The sequence below is a fragment of the Scyliorhinus canicula genome, chromosome 17, assembly GCF_902713615.1.
Source record: "Scyliorhinus canicula chromosome 17, sScyCan1.1, whole genome shotgun sequence".
In the NCBI taxonomy this organism is placed as follows: domain Eukaryota; kingdom Metazoa; phylum Chordata; class Chondrichthyes; order Carcharhiniformes; family Scyliorhinidae; genus Scyliorhinus; species Scyliorhinus canicula.
Window position 1 is genome coordinate 100,324,159 of NC_052162.1, and position 13,859 is coordinate 100,338,017.

The 13,859-nt window shown below is 45.8% G+C and overlaps 1 protein-coding gene across 3 annotated transcripts in view; it reads right to left on the reverse strand.

The window, feature by feature from the left end:
- Nucleotides 1-13,859, reverse strand: part of LOC119952139 (gamma-aminobutyric acid receptor subunit alpha-3-like) — a 514,541-nt gene that overhangs the window by 41,221 nt on the left and 459,461 nt on the right. The window lies entirely within an intron of this gene.

Below are 13,859 nucleotides of genomic sequence, written 5' to 3' on the forward strand. Positions count from 1 at the left end.
GTTCGAGTGGCAAATGTCAAAGTCAATTACTGTACATTCCCACAAACAACAAACGAATGGATGAACAGTTAAGAGAAGTCAGTACTGCTTTAGTTTTAGAAATTTCCAAAATGTCGAACCTAACTGTGACTATGCCAATCCAAAGGGTGAATGGTAACACCTTCCGCCCAAAGCCGACAAGACTGGGTTAACAGATTCCAGAATTAATCACTGTATACATACAAAGACATGACCTTGAGGAACAGTCTTGAGCGGAGGAATTAGAACAACATGTTGTGTTGATTGGATGATAAATACCTCAGCTAGACTGAACCAGCAAGCTGGACATCTCCACTACTGGTAAGTCTTGTGTCATAGACAGCACAGGAAGAGGCCTTTCGGCCGATCATATCTGTGCTGGCCATCAAGCACCATCTATTCTAATCCCCACTTTCCACCACTTGGTCCAGAGCCTTGTGCGCTATGGTGTTTCAAGTGCTCATGTAAATGCTTCATAATGTTAGAATCCCTTCAGTGCAGATGATGAAGGCCATTCAGCTCATCCAATCTGCACCGACCTTCTAAAAGAGCATGCCTACCGAGGCCTGTGGGAGGAAACCCACGTAAACATGGGGAGAATGTACCAACTCTAAAAATTCAGTCACCCAAGGTTGGAATCGAACCCGGGTCATGGTGCTGTGAGGCAGAAGTGCTGAACACTGTGCCGTTGTGAGGGCTTCCGCCTTTATCATCCTTTCAAGCAGTGAGACCCGAATTCACTGCTACAATTGGGTATCAGCCACAGCTAAGGGAGAGCAATTTCACCTCTGAAGTGGAAAGTCATGAATTCAATCTCTCGTCCAAAGAATTGAGCAAATAATTAAGGCTGAATTGTCATTACAATACTGTGGCATTGCTGCACTGTCAAAGGTATCTTTCGGAGGAGAAATTAAACCAAAGCTGGCTTGCCCTCTTGTGTGGATGTAAAAGACCCCATATTACTTCTCCTGACTTGTCAACTCCATCCTCTCATAAATCAAGAGACAAAATCTTAAAATTCAAGACATTGGGCATAAAAATTAGTTGATTTTTTTCTAACATTAACCATATTGATTTAAAGTTAGTTTATGAATCTCGTAAATGGTTTCATTGATTTCAAAAAGGTCAGAGCTCTTTACAGAAGGGAAATTTACTGCATCTGACTGCAAATGCTGGAAGTCTGAAATAAAAACAGAAAATGTGTGCCTGCATTTTGTTTTTATTATTGCATCTGAAAATATTTTGCAAAAACTTTTTTTTTTTTATAAACTTACCTGTTATCATTATCCTGTTTACTGGCACCTGCTATCTCTGTTTTTGTTCCTGTTTCAACGAACAGCACAGCATGTGGAATTAACTCAACAGCTTGCTTTCAGCAGGATTTAGATCAGTTGGCGAGTTGGGCAGAGAGATGGCCGATGGAGTTTAATCTGAACAAATGTGAGGCAATGCATTTTGGAAGGGGGAATATACAGGGCGGGATTCTCCGTTGCCCAACGCCGATATCGTAATTGGCGATCGGGCGGAGAATCCACTCAGATGCCCAATGCACGCCGTTGCAATAGCGTTGGCGCGTCATCGGCAGGCCCTCCCGCAATGTTACGCCCTGATGGGCCTAGTTCCTGATCACGCGGGTGATATGTGGTCTCAGCGGTCAGGAACCCGGCCTGGCGGCTGTGGACTTTGTCCAATACTGCCACACTCGGCCTTGGGATCGGTGTCGTTAGCCGGGGTGGCTTTCATGACGGCTGAGAGGACTGGTGAGGAATGGCCAGTGGCTGGGCTGTGGGGTCGCGGATGGCAGGTCGAGTCTATGCACGGCCAGTGTACCATTTTGTATGGCACAACCACTGCAGGTCGTCGCCGTGCACATGCGTGGCAAGGGACCCGGCCATTCTCCGGCTGTTTTCGGCATGGGAACCGAGAGTTTCACCAGGCGCCACTGATAATCCCTCACCGGTCCCAGAATCGGTGAGGGTTCGGCACCGATTTTGGCGTGGTAAAACACCTGCAAATTTTCCGTTTAAGCCACACTACCAGACAGATGTGGAAGCTTTGGAGAGGGTACCAAAGAGGTTTGCCAGGATGATGCCTGGTATGGAGGGAATTAGATATGAGGAGAGTGGGATAAACTTGGTTTGTTCTCATTGGAACAACGGGACTATCTGATAGAAGTCTACAAAATTATGAGGGGCATGGACAAAGTGGCTAGTCAGAAGCTTTTTCCCAGTCAATGCCTAGGGAACATAGGTGTGATAAATGTATTCACCTAAGTGTGAACTGTCTGTGTAGTGCTGTGACCTATGACCTGGAAATGATGATACGGTCTACTTCCAGGTACTGTACTGGAATCCCGGTCCGGATGATATATAGACTGGCCACCTGTGGGTGGCACTCATTTGTACAGCCGACACTGGCAGGCGAGTTCATGGATAATAAAGCCTAATGTTCACTTGTTCTCTCGGTCTCTCAGTGAATTGACTGTATAACAATAGGTTTAAGATGCGAGGGGCAAAGTTTAGAGAAGATATGCGAGGGAAGTGTTTTGCGCAGCGGGTAGTGGATGCCTGGAACTTACTGCAAAAGGAGGTGGTGGAAGCAGATACGATAGTGATGTTTAAGTGGGTCTTGACAAATTTATGAATGAGATGGGAATAGAGCGATATGGACCCCAGAGGTGTTGAATGTTTTAGGTCAGCGCAGGCTTGGAAGGTTGAAAGGCCTATTCCTGTGCTGTACTTTTCTTTGTTCTTTGGTCAAAGGGTTTTCAACTTGTACAAGTGGCATGGTGAACACAATCATGTTTTCTTTGTGATTTAGTGCAGAAAAAGCTGCGTAAGCGTGAGAGTTCCATCATAGTCCATCAGAAATACCAATCAACCACCTGAAAGCCGACTGAGCTGCCAAAGTAATAAACAGCAATACCTTGCAAGTGGAAGAATGACTCTCCCCCAATCTGTTCCAACTTCAAGTTCACTGTAAAAGAAAACTCCTGGAAATCCAACTAAAACACCAACGTTTTTATTTTTAACCGTGTTTTTCTGGGGAATAGCCTATTTTGATTGACAGTTCCTTTGCAAAAGCTTCCTAAAGCTGGACTAATTCAGTGACATTACCATTAGCCATCATCTTCCCATAAAACTGCTTGTAACTATTAATACAGTTGGTAAGTTGTTTGCCTGCAATTTGTTGTGTTGCACATAAGTCAACAGTGGATTATTGATTGCAGCTTTAACCACAGTAGTGATTTGTGACTTCTTCCTAATTGCACAGGCAAGTCAAGCAGCAAGCCAATTTGAGGCTCCAAGCACAGGCAATGTGCTTCAGCAGACTCCACATCCAGCTTCCTTTGCAGCCAGCTTCCCAGAATCTTGGCATACACGCAGGGATGACCAGATATGTGCACTTGTGCAGAAATTATGAACTATCAGAAATCAGACAGGATTCTCCACGCGTGTTTCTCAGTGGTGTACCAATCTCTCTTCCCGGCGCATGCCAACAGCATTTCCCCAGGCCAGCACGGTGGCGCAGTGGTTAGCACCGCTGCCTCACGGAGCTGAGGACCCGGGATCAATCCCTGCCCCCGGTCAATTCCTGTGTGGAGTTTGTCATTCTCCCAGTGACTGCATGGGTCTCAACCCCACAACACAAAAAAATGTGCAGGGTGGGTGAATTGGTCATGCTAAATTGCCCCTCAATTGGAAAAAAAAATTGGGTACTCTAAGTTTATTTTTTTTAAAAACAGGATTTCCCATTGAAGCCATCCCACACCACTGGGAAACCCAGATGGGAGGTGAGGGGGAGGATGATGCCAGCGGGAAAAGAGAATCCCACTAACCAGAGTTTTCCGGCCAACACGTTTGAAAGTTTTGGCACAGTTTGTTAAAATGACCATGGAAAATCACATGATCATTGGCATTCCGAACTGCTGACAGTCCTGAGTTTTGAGTATTTGGCTAATTGAGTCTGGGCATCTACAGTTTACCAGATTATCACATATCCCTCTGTTTAAGGATGGAGCATCAGCAACACAACTACAGCATTCCAGACAACTTATTTTTCTATTTTAACATGGACAAAAGCAACATCAAAACTCAATATGCAATGGATCCCACCAAGCTTCCATTGTCTTTTGATAATTTTGCTTCCAAATTGGACAGGATAAATTTCAAATTCTCAACCATCAGCACAGGATGTGGAATCAACTCACCTCCTTTCTGTGATGCCCCCTCCTCACCCCCTCTACCTGGCAAGGCTCCCCACAAACCCAATCCCCAGCAGTGCCAGCTTGGCAATGCCATTAGAATTCTAACAGTGACAACCAGGCACCTTGCCAGTGCCACAGTGGCACTGCCAAAGCCCAGGCTGGGAGTGCCACGCTGCCCAGGTGCAAGGAGAAGACCCAGAGTGCCACCTTACCCTGTACCTGACTACCCAGGGGTATCAAATGGCCATGAGGTGTCATTATGCCATGTCCACATTTGTGTGGGCCAGCACTAAACAGTGCCCTGACAAGATCACAGGCACGTCGATTGTGTCCTGACCGCTGGGTGAATCCAGCATCTAGGTATTTAAATGAGCCGTACGGGTGAGATCCAGATTGCAACGGGTGGAGCAAGTCGGGTGACTTGCGAGCGGCCAGTCGCCTGACACAGAGCTGGCCTCGCGCGTAATGGAACCGACGAGGGAACAAGCGGTCCTAGATCTTGTCCTGTGTAATGAGACAGGATTGATCCATGATCTCATAGTTAGGGATCCTCTCAGAAGGAGCGATCACAATATAGTGGAATTTAAAATACAGATGGAGGGTGAGAAGGTAAAATCAAATACTAGTGTTTTGTGTTTAAACAAAGGAGATTACAATGGGATGAGAGAAGAACTAGCTAAGGTAGACTGGGAGCAAAGACTTTATGGTGGAACAGTTGAGGAACAGTGGAGAACCTTCCAAGCGATTTTTCACAGTGCTCAGCAAAGGTTTATAGCAGCAAAAAGGAAGGACGGTAGAAAGAGGGAAAATCGACCGTGGATATCTAAGGAAATAAGGGAGCGTATCAAATTGAAGGAAAAAGCATATAAAGTGGCAAAGATTGGTGGGAGACTAGAGGACTGGTAAATCTTTAGGGGGCAACAGAAAGCTACTAAAAAAGCTATAAAGAAGAGTAAGATAGAGTATGAGAGTAAACTTGCTCAGAATATAAATTTACAAATACATAAAACAAAAAAGAGTGGCTAAGGTAAATATTGGTCCTTTAGAGGATGAGAAGGGAGTTTTAATAATGGGAGATGAGGAAATAGCTGAGGAACTGAACAGGTTTTTTGGGTCGGTCTTCACAGTGGAAGACACAAATAACATGCCAGCAGAGGGCAGCAGAGAAGAGCTTCTGATTGGCTGTTCCGGGGAGATTTGCATACGTGCAGTGCGGTCAGCGTACGTTGAAGGTGGTTTGTGAAGGGGCTGTTCTCGAGTGACAGCTTTACCCGAATCCCATCCCACCCATCCTCCTCCTCTAACCAAAAAAAAGTTCTGTCCGTCGGATTGCTAAACTAACAAGTTTTTTTTTAGTTTTCAGTAGTTGGGAAGTTAGTTCAGTGGGAATGGAGGCTAGGGCAGTTGAATGTTACTCCTGCAGAATGTGGGAGGAAAGGGTCACCTCTAGTGTCCCTGCTGACTACATCTGCGGGAAGTGCACCCAACTCCAGCTCCTCGAGAACCGCGTTAGGGACCTGGAGCTGGAGCTGGATGAACTTCGGATCATTCGGGAGGCGGAGGAGGTTATTGAGAGGAGTTATAGGGAGGTAGTCACACCTCAGGTAAAAGAAGAAGGTAGATGGGTTACCGTCAGGGGAGGTAGAGGGAACCGGCAGGAAGTGCAGGGATCCCCTGTAGTCGTTCCCCTCTATAACAAGTATACCGTTTTGGATACTGTTGCGGGGGATGACTTACCAGGGGTAAGCAATGGGGCACAGGTCTCTGGCACAGAGTCTGTCCCTGTTGCTCAGAAGGGAAGGGAGAAGAGGAACAGAACACTTGTCATTGGGGACTCCATAGTTAGAGGAACAGACAGGAGGTTCTGTGGGAACGAAAGAGACTCACGGTTGGTGTGTTGCCTCCCAGGTGCCAGGGTTCGTGATGTCTCTGATCGTGTTTTTGGGATCCTTAAGGGGGAGGGGGAGCAGCCCCAAGTCGTGATCCACATAGGTACCAACGACATAGGTAGGAAGAGAGATGGGGATTTGAGACAGAAATTCAGGGAGCTAGGGTGGAAGCTGAGAGCTAGAACAAACAGAGATGTTATCTCTGGGTTGTTACCCATGCCACGTGCTAGCGAAGTGAGAAATAAGGAGAGAGAGGAGTTGAACACGTGGCTACAAGGATGGTGCAGGACGGAGGGTTTTGGATTTTCTGGATAATTGGGGCTCATTCTGGGGTAGGTGGGACCTCTACAAACAGGATGGTCTTCACCTGAACCAGAGGGGTACCAATATCCTGGGGGGGAGATTTGCTAGTGCTCTTCGGGGGGGTTTAAACTAATTCAGCAGAGGGATGGGAACCTAAATTGTAGTCCCAGTGTACAGGATGTTGAGAGTAGTGAGGTCAGGGATAGGGTTAAAAGTTCGAAAGAGGGCACCGGCAAGCAAGACGCTGGTTTGAAGTGTGTCTACTTCAACGCCAGGAGCATCCGGAATAAGGTGGGTGAGCTTGCAGCATGGGTTAGAACCTGGGATCTCGATGTTGTGGCAATTTCGGAGACATGGGTAGAGCAGGGACAGGAATGGTTGTTGCAGGTTCCAGGATTTAGATGTTTCTGTAAGAACAGAGAAGATGATAAAAGAGGGGGGGTGTAGCATTGTTAATCAAGGAAAGTATTACGGCGATAGAAAGGACGTTTGAGGACTCGTCTACTGAGGTAGTATGGGCTGAGGTTAAGAACAGGAGAGGAGAGGTCACCCTGTTGGGAGATGTCTATAGACCTCCAAATAGTTCCAGAGATGTAGAGGAAAGGATTGCAAAGATGATTCTCGACAGGAGCGAGAGTAACAGGGTAGTTGTTATGGGGGACTTTAACTTTCCAAATATTGACTGAAAATACTACAGTTCGAGTACTATAGATGGGTCAGTTTTTGTGCAGTGTGTGCAGGAGGGTTTTCTAACACAGTATGTAGACAGGCCAACAAGGGGCGAGGCCACATTGGTTTTGGTACTGGGTAATGAACCCGGCCAGGTGTTAGATTTAGATGTAGGTGAGCACTTTGGTGATAGTGATCACAATTCGGTTATGTTTACTTTAGCAATGGGCAGGGATAGGTATATACCACAAGGCACGAATTATAGCTGGGGGAAAGACAATTATGATGCTATTCGGCAAGATTTAGGATGTATAGGATGGGGAAGGAAACTGCAGGGGATGGGTACAATCGAAATGTGGAGCTTTTTCAAGGAACAGCTACTGCGTGTCCTTGATAAGTATGTACCTGTCAGGCAGGGAGGAAGTTGTCGAGCAAGGTTAGGCTTACTAAGGAAGTTGAAGCACTTGTCAAGAGGAAGAAGAAGGCTTATGTTAGGATGAGACATGAAGGCTCAGTTAGGGCACTTGAGAGTTACAAGTTAGCCAGGAAGGACCTAAAGGGAGAGTTAAGAAGAGCGAGGAGAGGACACAAAAAGTCGTTGGCGGATAGGATCAAAGAAAACCCTAAGGCTTTCTATAGGTATATCAGGAACAAAAGAATGACTAGAGTAAAATTAGGGCCAATCAAGGATAGTAGTGGAAAGTTGTGTGTGGAATCAGAGGAGATAGGGAAAGCGTTAAATGGATATTTTTCATCAGTGTTTACACTGGAGAAAGACAATGTTGTCGAGGAGAATACTCAGGTTCAGTCAACCAGGCTAGATGGAATTGAGGTTCAAATGGAGGAGGTGTTAGCAATTTTGGAAAATGTCAAAATAGATAAGTCCCCTGGGCCAGATGGGATTTATCCTAGGATTCTCTGGGAAGCCAGGGAGGAGATTGCAGAGCCTTTGTCCTTGATCTTTATGTCGTCTTTGTCGACAGGAATAGTGCCGGAAGACTGGAGGATAGCAAATGTTGTCCCCTTGTTCAAGAAGGGGAGTAGAGACAATCCTGGTAATTATAGACCTGTGAGCCTTACTTCGGTTGTGGGTAAAATGTTGGAAAAGGTTATAAGAGATAGGGTTTATAATCATCTTGAAAAGAACAATTTGATTAGCGATAGTCAACACGGTTTTGTGAAGGGTAGGTCATGCCTCACAAACCTTATTGAGTTTTTTGAGAAGGTGACCAAACAAGTAGATGAGGGTAAAGTGGTTGATGTGGTGTACATGGATTTCAGTAAGGCGTTTGATAAGGTTCCCCACGGTAGGCTAGTGCAGAAAATATGGAAGTATGGGATTGAAGGTGATTTAGCGGTTTGGATCAGTAATTGGCTAGCTGAAAGAAGACAGAGGGTGGTGGTTGATGGAAAATGTTCATCCTGGAGTTCAGTTACTAGTGGTGTACCGCAAGGATCTGTTTTGGGGCCACTGCTGTTTGTCATTTTTATAAATGACCTGGACGAGGGTGTAGAAGGATGGGTTAGTAAATTTTCAGATGACACGAAGGTTGGTGGAGTTGTGGATAGTGCTGAAGGATGTTATAGGATACAGAGGGACATAGATAAGCTGCAGAGCTGGGCCGAGAGGTGGCAGATGGAGTTTAATGCGGAAAAGTGTGAGGTGGTTCACTTTGGAAGGAGTAACAGGAATGCAGAGTACTGGGCTAATGGCAAGATTCTTGGTAGTGTAGATGAACAGAGAGATCTCGGCATCCAGGTACATAAATCCCTGAAAGTTGGCACCCAGGTTAATAGGGCTGTTAAGAAGGCATATGGTGTGCTAGCCTTTATCAGTAGGGGGATTGAGTTTCGGAGGCACAAGGTCATGCTGCAGCTGTACATAACTCTGGTGCGGCCGCTCCTGGAGTACTGCGTGCAGTTCTGGTCACCACATTATAGGAAGGATGTGGAAGCTTTGGAAAGGGTTCAGAGGAGATTTACTAGGATGTTGCCTGGTATGGAGGGAAGGTCTTACGAGGAAAGGCTCAGGGACTTGAGGTTGTTTTCGTTGGAGAGGAGAAGGCTGAGAGGTGACTTAATAGAGACATATAAGATAGTCAGAGGGTTAGATTGGGTGGACAGTGAGAGTCTTTTTCCTCGGATGGTGATGACCAACACGAGGGGACATAGCTTTAAATTGAGGGGTGGTAGATATAGGACAGATGTCAGAGGCAGTTTCTTTACTCAGAGAGTAGTAGGGGTGTGGAACGCCCTGCCTGCAACAGTAGTAGACTCGCCAACTTTAAGTGCATTTAAGTGGTCACTGGATAGACATATGGATGAAAATGGAATAGTGTAGGTCAGATAGGCTTCAGATGGTTTCACAGGTCGGCGCAACATCGAGGGCCGAAGGGCCCGTACTGCGCTGTAATGTTCTAATGTTCTATGTTCTATGCCAGTGACTGATAGAAATGAGGCTATGACAGGTGAGGACCTTGAGAGGATTGTTATCACTAAGGAGGTAGTGATGGGCAAGCTAATGGGGCTAAAGGTAGACAAGTCTCCCCGGCCCTGATGGAATGCATCCCAGAGTGCTAAAAGAGATGGGAAATTGCAGATGCACTAGTGATGATTTTCCAAAATTCATTAGACTCTGGGGTGGTCCCGGTGGATTGGAAATTAGCAAACATGACACTGTTTAAAAAAGGAGGTAGGCAGAGAGCAGGAAATTATAGGCCAGTGAGCTTAACTTCGGTAGTAGGGAAGATGCTGGAATCTATCATCAAAGAAGAAATAACGAGGCATCTGGATAGAAATTGTCCCATTGGGCAGACGCAGCAAGGGTTCATAAAGGGCAGGTTGTGCTTAACTAATTTAGTGGAATTTTTTGAGGACATTACCAGTGCAGTAGATAACGGGGAGCCAATGGATGTGCTATATCTGGATTTCCAGAAAGCCTTTGACAAGGTGCCACACAAAAGGTTGCTGCATTAGATAAAGATGCATGGCATTAAGGGTAAAGTAGCATGGATAGAGGATTGGTTAATTAATAGAAAGCAAAGAGTGGGGATTAATGGGTGTTTCTCTGGTTGGCAATCAGTAGCTACTGGTGTCCCTCAGGGATCCGTGTTGGGCCCACAATTGTTCACAATTTACATAGATGATTTGGAGTTGGGGACCAAGGGCAATGTGTCCAAGTTTGCAGATGACACTAAGATGAGTGGTAAAGCGAAAAGTGCAGAGGATACTGGAAGTCTGCAGAGGGATTTGGATAGGTTAAGTGAATGGGCTAGGGTCTGGCAGATGGAATACAATGTTGACAAATGTGAGGTTATCCATTTTGGTAGGAATAACAGCAAACGGGATTATTATTTAAACGCTAAAATATTAAAGCATGCCGCTGTGCAGAGAGACCTGGGTGTGCTAGTGCATGAGTCACAGAAAGTTGGTTTACAGGTGCAACAGGTGATTAAGAAGGCAAATGGAATTTTGTCCTTCATTGCTAGAGGGATGGGGTTTAAGACTAGGGATGTCGTGTTGCAATTGTATAAGGTGTTAGTGAGGCCACACCTGGAATATTGTGTTCAGTTTTTGTCTCCTTACTTGAGAAAGGACATACTGGCACTGGATGGTGTGCAGAGGAGATTCACTAGGTTAATCCCTGAGCTGAAGGGGTTGGTTTATGAGGAGAGGTTGAGTAGACTGGGACTGTAGTCATTGGAATTTAGAAGGATGTGGGGGATCTTATAGAAACATTTAAAATTATGAAGGGAATAGATAGGATAGATGCGGGCAGGTTGTTTCCACTGACGGGTGAAAGCAGAACTAGGCTACATAGCCTCAAAATAAGGGGAAGTAGATTTAGGACTGAGTTTAGGAGGAACTTCTTCACCCAAAGGGTTGTGAATCTATGGAATTCCTTGCCCAGTGAAGCAGTTGAGGCTCCTTCATTAAATGTTTTTAAGGTAAAGATAGATAATGTTTTGAAGAATAAAGCGATTAAGGTTTATGGTTTTTGGGCCGGAAAGTGGAACTGTGTCCACAAAAGACCTCATGATCTCATTGAAGGGCGGAGCAGGCTGGAGGGGCAAGATGGCCTACTCCTGCTCCTTGTTCTTATATTCTTATGTCGCGCCCGGATCAGCGCCGGGCACAATGGGGCCGCTGAATCGTGCCCATAAACACTGACCATGACAAATGGGGTGCTGCAGCCTGGGATCAAATCCATTGCAAATGAGCCAAATCTGATTCCAAACAAATTGAACATCGAAGGGAAAATTAACAAAAGCCAAAATTGTTGAAACAAGGAACAAAGGAGGTTACAACAAGAGAAACGAAGGTGGCTATTTTCGATGTGATTGTATTTCAGCAAGAAGCGGCTTATCTTGGCGAAAACAAGCGTCTTTAAACATAGAACCTCTAAATGCCATAGCTAAACAAGTAGAACTTAATATATTAAATAAAGCACAGAGATCCAAGTTAATAAAAACCTGGCCGAGCATCTCAGCCTCACTCCCGATTCGGAGCAGGTAGAAAAAATAGGATCTGAAACATACCTGGTTATCTTAGCCACCTAGAATCATAGAATCCCTACAGTGCAGAAAGAGGCTATTTGGCCCATTGCATCTGCACTGACCCATCAAAAGATCACTTTATCCATGTCCACCCATCCTATCCCCACAACCTAACCTGCATACCCCTGAACACTAAAGGACAATTTATCATGGCCTATCCACCTAACCCGCAGATCTTTGGCCAGAGGAAGGAAACCGATGCACCCGGAGGAAATCCACGCAAACATGGGGAGAACATACAAACTCCACACAGACAATGACCCAAGGGCGGAATTGAACCAGGTGCCTGGCACTGTGAAGCAGCAGTGCTAACCTCTGTGCCTGGAGTAGAGTTACAAGCAAGGGAAGGGAAGTGATAGAAGCCCACAAGAAAAGAGGGCAAGGGGATTCCAAGAGGGACAGGTGCTTTACTGCTCAAAAAACACAAGAGAAACTTTCAGGCACAGGAAAATTGCGAATTGAGGCAGATTGCAGAAGATAGGAAGAACATGACTTGATCTTGTGGTAATTTAATTACCATTGAATCCCCATAGTGCAGCCCATTGAGTTTCACTTACACTCTGAAAGTGCAACCTACCTAAGCCTACTCCTATGCCGATCCCCATAACCGCTCTTACATCTCTGGACTGTGGGAAGAAACCAGAGCACCCGGAGGAAACCCAAGCAGACACGGGGAGAATGTGTAAACTCCAAACGGATAGTCATCCAAGGCTGAAATCAAACCCATGTCCCTAGCGCTGTGAGACAGCAGTGTCTCACAGTGCCATCAAGCCGCCCACGCTTTAGCCTTGAAGTATTCCTTAGTGTCCTCGGCCCAACCACCTTCAGCTGCTTCATCAATGACCTCTCTACCATCATAAGGTCAGAAGTGGGGATGTTTGTAGTGACTGCACAATGTTCAGCATCATTCACAGCTCCTCAGGTAATGGTGCAGGGTCTAAATGCAGCAAGGCCTGGACAATATCCAGTCTTGGGCTGACAAGTAGCAAGTTAAATTCCCGCCACACAAGTGCCAAGCAATTACCATCTCTTATAAGAGAGGATCTAACCATTGCCCCTTGACATTCGCTGAATATTCCACAATCAACATCTTGGTGTTACCATTGATCAGAAATTGAACTGGACTAGCCTTATTCATACTGTGGCTACCAGAACAGGTCAAAGGCTAGGAATTCTACGGCGTGTAACTGACCTCCTGACCCCCGAAATCCTGTCCACCATCGACAAGGCACAAGTCAGGGGTGTAATGGAATATTCTCAACTTGCCTGGATGAGTGCAGCTCCAACAACACTCAAGAAGCTCAACACTATCCGGGACAAAGCAGCCCACTTGATTGCTCCCCCTTCCACAAACATTCAAACCCTCCAGCGCTGACGAACAGTGGCAGCCATATGCACCATCGACAAGATGCACTGCAAGGCTCCTCAAACAGCACCTTCCAAACCCACGACCACTACCATCTACAAGGACAAGAGCAGCAGATACCTGGAAACCCCAGCACCTGGAGGTTCCCCTCCAAGTCACTCACCACCCTGACTTGGAAATATATTGCTGTTCCTTCACGATCGCTGGGGCAACATCCTGGAACTCCCTTTTTAACAGCGCAGTCGTGTACCTACACCTCAAGGACTGCAGCGGTTCAAGAAGGCAACTAGGGATGGGCAAGAGATGCTGGCCTAACCAGCGATACCCACAGCCCATAAATACATTTTTTATAAATCCCAATTTGTTCCCAAGTTTGAAGAGAAGGATACAACCTTGAAAAGCAGGCTGCTCAGTCACAAATTGCTTGCAATGCCTTGATAGAAATTCAGTGAGTAGGAACTGCTCATCAAGTTTATTTGGTGCTCCCTGTTGACAGCTCTACCAGTTATAATCAGATAAGGGATTTTATTCTCCATGCCTATGAATTCACAACAGAGGCAAACGTCCAACAATTCCAGAATTCCTATAAAAAAACAACACAGACCTTTCTGGCATTCAAAAGAGTTAAGCAGTTAGTTTGACATGTGGGTTAAAGGCCTAAAGATTGACTGGGGCTCTGAAGACTTGAGAGAAACATTATTGCTAGATAACTTTAAAAACGGTCTGCCATACAGTCCGAAAACACAGGTTAGAGGAACAAAGGTTCTCATGGCTGATGACTAGAACTTAACCCATAAATTTGGATCTAACAACTTCTTATCAACAAGGGAGAGATGAGAACGAGGGAAGTG